This window comes from Helianthus annuus, chromosome 3 (assembly GCF_002127325.2).
Source record: "Helianthus annuus cultivar XRQ/B chromosome 3, HanXRQr2.0-SUNRISE, whole genome shotgun sequence".
In the NCBI taxonomy this organism is placed as follows: domain Eukaryota; kingdom Viridiplantae; phylum Streptophyta; class Magnoliopsida; order Asterales; family Asteraceae; genus Helianthus; species Helianthus annuus.
Window position 1 is genome coordinate 102,266,653 of NC_035435.2, and position 8,860 is coordinate 102,275,512.

At 36.5% G+C, this 8,860-nt stretch overlaps 1 long non-coding RNA gene and 2 other non-coding genes across 3 annotated transcripts; all 3 read left to right on the forward strand.

Annotated features, from left to right (window-relative positions):
* The first annotated feature begins 304 nt into the window (after positions 1-304).
* On the forward strand, positions 305-4,169 carry LOC118490316. Its single transcript, XR_004889202.1, has 2 exons — positions 305-440; positions 3,657-4,169. It is a non-coding gene; the product is annotated as an uncharacterized LOC118490316 (long non-coding RNA).
* On the forward strand, positions 1,302-1,497 carry LOC118490966. The gene has a single exon (XR_004890191.1). It is a non-coding gene; the product is annotated as a U2 spliceosomal RNA (small nuclear RNA).
* LOC118491077 lies at positions 2,711-2,906 on the forward strand. The gene has a single exon (XR_004890299.1). It is a non-coding gene; the product is annotated as a U2 spliceosomal RNA (small nuclear RNA).
* Positions 4,170-8,860: the final 4,691 nt, after the last annotated feature.

Consider the following 8,860-nt stretch of genomic DNA (forward strand, 5'->3'; position numbering starts at 1 on the left):
TTAGTCTAAAAATCTGGTTATAACGAGGGGTATTTTTGGCATAACTGTTGTGTAGTGATAACAAGGGGTAGTTTACAACATAATTTATAAACCTCATAATAATTTAATGCCAAAATTAACCCTGATTATAACCTGGTTTTTAGACAAAGTTAGGCAATGTGATCAAAATAGCAATAAAAAGGAAAAGTCAGGGACCTAGAGGAGAAAAAGAAAACTTAGGGACTAGAATGGCAATTTACTCTTCTTCTTCTTCCAAATATAAGCTAACCCAAACACCCTCTACGTACTCTGCAAATTCCCAAAACATCACCGACTCGCTTTTCCCGCCATACCGATACCTACACAGACACGCTCGCATTGTGCTAACAACGACTTCAACGCCATATATTCATTCACTCACTCACCGTTACTCTTAATCACTATATCATTCATCTGATCAGGTACATTTGCATCTTCTGTAACCTAAATCTGATGGTCCTGATGATTAGGTTTATTAATCAGGCGTTTTTGGTGCTGATTTGTGATTTGTTGATAACATGATCACTTCTAGAATTAGGATAACCTAGTGATCCGACATTTTTCAGGTTTATTAATTGGGGAAATTGTCTGCCTCTTGCCAATTTCAACTTAATGTTGCAGTTAACAACTCAGTAGAGTAATATGAGTGAACGAATAAATATTTTTATATGATACAGCAGTAGCTTGTTCGATGTCTGTAAGAAAATGATAATGTCGTGCCTGGGTCGAGTTCCCTTGAGTGATGAATAATGTCTCTTAACAAAATGATGCAAGTTGCTGAGGATGTGGATTATATGTATTTACTAATTACTTTTGTCACTGATACGGACGGGGGCGGTCAAGTTTATGAACTATTTGCTATGAACAAACATGTTACAGTTGTAGTAAAGGGTATTCATTTATGTGAATCCACCTAGCAGTCAATAAGTCCTATTATCATTGATGATTGCCTTTTTTTAGGTTCATTGGATGTACACACACAAGGCAAGCAAGCAAACTCTACAAGCAAATGGATCGTAATTCTATCAGCCAGCCCTTTAGCAAATTAGGATATCTGAATTTATCAGGGTTGGATTGATAAGAGAGTGCATAAAATGAACTGTTAAAGCTAGCTAGTATTATTAGGATTCATGCATTAGAAGAAACCAAAACAGATCTATGGAATTAGATATTATTGAGAAAGCAAGGGGAAAAAGGTGTCACCGAATCCCACATCGGCTGAGTGAAGAGTACAAAGATGCAGAGGGAGTCTATATAAACAGCAGCCCAAGGAAGGAGAAAGCATACCTTTCTCGGCCTTTTGGCTAAGATCAAGTGTAGTATCTGTTCTTATCAGTTTAATATCTGATATGTGGGCCATCGGCCCACTCGATATTAATCTTATTTTTTATGGGGAAAGACCCATCACAATAGCTTGCTATTGGGGTCTTTGAGCGTCGCCTTGGCGTTGCACTACTGCCTTGGCCTGGCGCACCCCTCCAATTTGCAGTTTTAGTACTGTTAATGGTAGAGAATTTATCAGTAAAGTGATGACTTTTAGTATTAGCTCCTTCTGTTAATCTTTTCAAGCATCTGTTTTTTTTTTATATTTATTTTTTACTATTTTGACAAAGAAAGAAACAGGGAGTTATGTTTTTACGGATTCCTTTTGTAGTCAGTAGTCTGTAAACTGGTAGGATTTACTGTTCTCACGTGCAACCACACCATAGCATATCACCGAACTAATCCGTTGGCACGTTATGGTAGGCAATCTGTTTTTATTGTCAGACGGGTTTCATTCACTTTTTTATTTTTGAATTCTTCTGAACTAGTCTTGGCTTCCGAATACGTCTAATAACTGCATTGATGCTTTCCTTTATCAGTTCACCTTCTTTCTCTTCAAAATGTTGGTTCTCCCATCTTATACATCCTTTACAGATTCTACCATCTTGAACCACGGCCCAAACCTTCCATTGAAAACCCGAGCATTCCTACAACTCCACAAGGTCCATAGCTTGAGCTCAAGGTTGCCCACTCGTAATATTTATAATCAATAAATCGAATTCTTTATCTCTAACCCTGATAACTATTGTGATGGCTATTATAATGGTAGAAAACCTTTATTAGCATTCGGAATGAAAAATGAATTTATCCTAAATCTTTCTGATATTCTTCTAAATTATCTGTTGTCCCTTCTGTTTCTCTTCAATTATGTTATTACACTTAGCAGCCAAAAAGTTCTGTTATTGAGCTAAACGGACGGGACAAAGAAACTTACAAGCAAATGATTGTAATTCTATCTGCCATTTAGTAAATTTGGATATCTGAATTCATTAATAGGAGTGTACAGAATCACAGGTGATAGTTTCTGTATAGCCAGTTATCAGGGTTCGAAAAAAAGAATTCAGTTTATTGATAAGAGAGTGCGAGTGAGCAACCTTGAGCTCTTCGAGGTTGAAAGAGTGATTTTCAAGGTGTGGACGTTTGGTTATGGATTATGCCTGTTATAAGTCAGGACCTGGAGGGTTGATTTAGAGTCAACCATTTAAAGATCTCAAAAAGCTAGTATTAACTAGGCACTAATTTATGATATCAAGTCCTGAAAAAAAAACCAAAGGGTGAAAAGGTGTCTCAGAATCCCACATCTGCTGAGTGAAGAATACAAAGATGAAGAGACGGTCTATATAAACAGCAGCCCAAGAAGGGAGAAAGCATACCTTTCTCGGCCTTTTGGCTAAGATCAAGTGTAGTATCTGTTCTTATCAGTTTAATATCTGATATGTGGGCCATCGGCCCACTCGATATTAATCTTATTTTTTATGGGGAAAGGCCCATCACAATAGCTTGCTATTGGGGTCTTTGAGTGTCGCCTTGGTCTTGCACTACTACCTTGGCTTGGCGCACCCCTCCAACTTGTAGTCAAGTTTTTAATAGTTTTGTAGGTAGTCTTTAATAGTTTAGTAGGTAGTCAAGTTTTTAATGGTTTAGGAGCGTCGCCTTGGTCTTGCACTACTACCTTTGCTTGGCGCACCCCACCAATATTCAGTCAATTTGTTAATCCTGACTTTTCTAAATATGGATGCTTCTTTATTTTGTTTTAGCATCTGTTAATCTTTTCAGGCATCTATTTTTTGTTTCACTATTTTGAGGATATGATGGATGTCTTTTGTAGTCGGCACATGTAGCATGAGTGAATAACAAATCTTTATATTTTGCATTTGTTTGCTGTGAGAAGTTTGTATTTCAACAATTGCCAAACGGTTATTCATGTATTAAGGTTCCTCTTTGATAAAATTGGTTAAATCAGGTGGCACGTTTATTGGTTAAGAGAGAATTTATCAAACTCCCTAGATTCAACATAATAATCAGCAAGAGATATACCATACAAGTATCAAAATCACTTAAGTTATCACAACCTAGGGCCTTGCTAAGAGGTAAGGCTATTTTCACAATGCTATATCCTTCGGGTGGGCTTTTAGAGAGATGCATTTGAATTTGACTTTCATGGTCGTACAAATAAATCAAGGGTCATGTTGCTTGGCATATGTCCTACACTGCACAACTAGGTTCTTGTACTCATGTATGTTCTTGATATTGTTGTCTTTTAACTCCATTTAAGATGCTATTTTTTGAAAGCTCAACAAGTTTCAACAATGCAGGGTTTGTTGGTGACCCCTTAAATAGGAACATGTTTGTTTCTCTTTTCTATTCTCTGAGACGTGTTGCCGATGAAGTAAAGAAGTGGCGTCCGTCCTGCTGGAGCTGAGCGTGGATATACTTTTCTCAAGTACAATCTCATCATAACATGTCATCTTACTAATCTCACTAGTCTTGGTTTCTAATAACTCTAATAACTTTAGTAATGGTTTCCCTAAACAGCCAAGATCAAGAATGGAGAAAGCATAACTTTTGTAATGGTTAATCGTGACTTTACTTTTCTCAAGTACAACTTCACAGTAGCATATCACTGAACTAATCTGTTTGCACGTTATAGTAGGTCAGGTATTTTACAGAGTTGGTGTTGATATACCTGAAGAAAAATAGCCCTAGAGGCTCCAAGTATTCATGACATTTTCGTTTGTAATATTACATTCCTCCTACAAATAAGAGATAGCAGAAGCATTGCTTGTACAAATGTTCCTTTGCTATTAATTTTGAAACCCAATAAAAAATTACTTCGCACGTACTTTTGAATTAATTTAGTTTTTATTTATTTGATATAATTATTTTTTTTATTAAAAATGGTTGGTTACTTGATTTGAATCCTTTTATTTTTTGTTTTTAATACCTAGATATCATACTTGGAAAAGGCAAAGCTAGGGACCGTTCTATATTTTCGCACTGAATCTCCTTGGCATTTTGAAGGTGGTGCACAGGACCAAGGTGAGGTGGTTCCTGTGCATGTGTATAGCCATCACAATAGTTAATAGGACTTGGTACGATTGAATAGTCAAAGGGTTAAAAGTGTAATATCAATAGTAAGTCTAGTGTGTAAAACAAGTGATTGTTGAAGGACTAGAATGGTAAATGTTTAGTTAGTTAGTTGTTAGAAGGTTGTTGGTAGTTAGAGGGTGTAATAACAGGATGTAACAGTCATAGTTGGTTAGCATGATGATACTGAAATCCTCTCTTTCTCTCTAGATTCTCTTCATTCTTATCAAGTGGTATCAGAGCTGTTCAATCCTTGGACTCTCTTGTGGCGAAATCCTTTCGATAATTCGTTCAATTCAGTCTCAATTTTGTTCCAATTCAGTTGGAGTTTGGTACAATCGTTTCATTTCGGTAGAAATTGATCAATTGTTCGTTCAATTTCAGTTCAATTCAAACTCGATTTTGATCATTCTTTCGATCGAAATCAATCAACAATAGCTACGAGGGGCCAGTAGTTGCTGGAACAGAGACTCAATGATCATGGTGCTAATTTCGCTAGATTGGAAACTAAAATCGATTCTAATCAAGAAGCGTTGATGCAATTAATTCAGTCTATGAAGGATAGTCTTCCTAATACACATCAACACCAACAAGATGATATGGTCAACCAGGGCTTTCAGCACCATAATCACCATGGATACAGCTGTTTGGGCAAGATCGAATTTCTCAAATTCAATGGTACAAACGTTGAAGGGTGGCTGTGCAACCTGGAGCAATTCTATTCTATTGACAACACTCCTGAGCATGCTAAGGTTAGACTTGCTATTATTCACCTTGAAGAAGCTGCTCTGTTATGGCATCAATTGTTTGTTAGATCCAAAGGGGGGAATATTGATGGTATGCCTTGGTTTGAGTATAGAGGTTCAATAGCTAACCGATTTTTCATCATATGGGCCAAAATGCTGTGAGTTCATTAGCCTCTATCACACAAACAGGGACTGTGCAAGAGTTGTGTCAAGAATTTGATTTAGCATTAACTCGGGTATCTCTTTGTGAAGAATATGCAATTAGCCTATTTTTGAAAGCACTTAAACCAGAAATTGGTAATCCTCTAAAACTCCTTCGAATTTTCAGTCCACCTACCTGAGGCATATATGTTGGCTAGGCAACAAGATGATAATCTCAAACTTCTTGCATCATACTCCTACTAAAAACCTTTCTATAAATCTTACAGACCTAAGGATTCAACTTCTAAACCAGTTTTCAACCCTACACCACTCACTTCTAATAATCTACCCCTCTTCCCTACACCACCTGTTAAACAAAAAAAACCCTATTATCAAATATCTGACAACCAAAGAAATAGCTGACAAAAGAGCAAGGGGAGAGTGCTTTGGTTGCAATGAAAAGTATTCTCTAACCCACAAATGTAAGGCTAAGCAATTATTTTCTATACAAGAGTGGGAAGATGAGGAAGAGGGTGAAGAATGGGATTCTAGTTGTCCGGCAGTCCTTGATCCACATATTTCACTAAATGCTATTATGGGTGTCACATCTTATTCAACGATGAGAGTCACGTGTAACACCCCGTGTTTCGAAAGTCAAAGTCAAAGTCAAGATTGGACCTTCATTTTCATCTTGTGATTCAGATTTACATGTATCAACAGACTCTTCTTTCAAAACACTTTCAACGACCTTACCTACCACCTCTGAATCACTTGAATCATCAGATTTGGAATAGGTTACGTCAATGTTATCTGGCAAGTGATCAACCATGTTGAAAGCTTTTTCGACCTTCTCATCATCATAAAATGTGAACTTTTCCGGTGGTGGAACTTGATGAAACTCTGAGCCAATACCTTTCTTGTTTTTCTCAGAATCATCATCCCCCGGTTTTATGTTGAAAATTCTTTCAAGCACATATGATGATGCATGATAACTTTGTAACTTGTTTTTATCCTGTTCTAAATCAGCTATTTGACGCTTTAGCTTAGCAACATCCTCAATGTAAGAATTGACAACTTTTTGCTCTATTGAATACTGTCGCTTAAGCGTATCAGTTATTTCATAACAGTATTTCAATCTGGATTGAACATGTTTCATTTGACTTTTCACATTTTCATATGACTCTTTTCTAATGTGATATGCCAATTTTGTTGAGTCGTATTTCTTTTTCATCTCTTGAAAAACATTCTCTTTTTTATCACATTCTTCTGTCTTTTTCAAAACATTTTCTTTCAAAACTTCATTTTCTTTTTCTAACTTTTTACATTTTTCTGAAAGTTTTTCATCATTATCTTTTAAAATCTTTTCGTTTTCTAACATTTCTTTGCATTTATTTTTGAAAACTTCTTCGATTTTATTGAATTCAAGATCTCTTGTTCTGAATTTTTCGTCTTTTTCAGTACAAGCACTGCATGGTTCCATGCATTTCTTGCACTGTTCAACAGTTTTTAAGATTTCAGAATCAGAATTTACCTCAGTGATTGGCACCTCGGCATTCTTTGTTGTTTCAGTCTGATCAGCATCTTTCTTCTTTTCATCACCAGCATCATCTCCAACATCAACATTCAACCTCTCTATCTTCACTTCTTCTTTTTCTTCTTTCTTCTTCATCTCATCAAACTGCTGTTCTTTGTTAACAACTTTCTCAACCTTCTGTTCTTCAGTAACAGTTTCTTTCACATCTTCAGAAATCTTCACATCTTCTTCTTTAACAACTTCGGTTTTAACCTTTTCAGCAACTTTCTTCAAATCGTTCACCATACACTCAACAGTTTTCTTCATTCTTTCTTCATCTCTCTTCCTCAGACTTGATGTCATAGCATCTCTGATGATTTTATCTAGCCTTTTCTTGTAGGTTTTGTCTTTTTCAACACTTGAGTAATACTCGCCGGATAGAGGAATTACTAAAAGAACATCATCATGAACTATGTCACTCCTGTGGACAACAAGTTCACCATCTTTGTTGACATAACACTCTCGCTTCTTGTCCCATCTTTTATTTCTTACAGCATTTTCATACTCTTCCTGCATTTTCTCCATTCTGCACCCAATAATGAATATTTCTCTATCGGTTTTCTCACTCAGAATTTCTTCTCGAGTTTTCTCCTTTATTTCATCCATGATTTTATTTCCTCGATATTCACACCTCGTAAATCACAAAACAAGACACAATCAAATAACAATGATTAGTTACAACTAAAATATCAAACACTTGGATCGGATGGGCCAAAAATAAACTTCGTTCAGATGAGTCTTTGTGATCCGAGCGGATGAACAGAAGTTGTTCGACCGGATGGGAATACTGTCCGACCGGGTGTGTATGCTGTCCGATCGGTTGAGATTGCTGTCCGTTCAGGTGGGGTTGCTGTCTGAACGGGTAACACTTCAAAACAACTTATGCAATAGATAGGGTGTCAACCGTTCAAGCCTCTGTCCGATCGATCAGCACTACACGACAAATATGTTGTCCGGTCGGCTGACTATGCTTTGAATAGAGTGGGTTGTCCGTTCGACCCACCACTCGTTTGATGTCACAAAAGACAAAAGTCTTCATCGATTGGGTGGCGTTTTCACTTTGACTTATACAATGAAATTGACATTTAATGAATTCTCAAATGCAAATATCTCATGAATTGCTACATAAACTCAAAGCATCACGTGGCAGATCAACTTACATGCAATCAAATTGTAGATGGCCGACAATCAATACAATCTAATTGGACCTCAAAAATAAATGTCAGACAACAATCAATTAGTCAACATTCACATGGGTATTCATCTTTTATCAGATCATATGGCCGACAAATTTTATCACGATCACATGCAATTTTATTGAAACAATTTATGAGTTGTCAATACTATTATCACTTTTCAAATTGAATTTGCACTTAATTGTTACATGCAATACAATGAATGATATACTGACAATTAGCACATGGAATGTAATCAATGAATGGAACAGAGTGAGGTGTATTGAATCGGCCATCATATGGGCCAAAATGCTATGAATTCATTAGCCTCTATCACACAAACAGGGACTGTGCAAGAGTTGTGTCAAGAATTTGATTTAGCATTAACTCGGGTATCTCTTTGTGAAGAATATGCAATTAGCCTATTTTTGAAAGCACTTAAACCAGAAATTGGTAATCCTCTAAAACTCCTTCGAATTTTCAGTCCAACTACCTGAGGCATATATGTTGGCTAGGCAACAAGATGATAATCTCAAATTTCTTGCATCATACTCCTACTCAAAACCTTTCTATAAATCTTACAGACCTAAGGATTCAACTTCTAAGCCAGTTTACAACCCTACACCACTCACTTCTAACAATCTACCCATCTTCCCTACACCACCTGTTAAACAAAAAAACCCTATTATCAAATATCTGACAACCAAAGAGAAATTGCTGAAAAAAGAGCAAGGGGAGAGTGTTTTGGTTGCAATGAAAAGTATTCTTTAACCCACAAATGTAAGGCTAAGCAATTA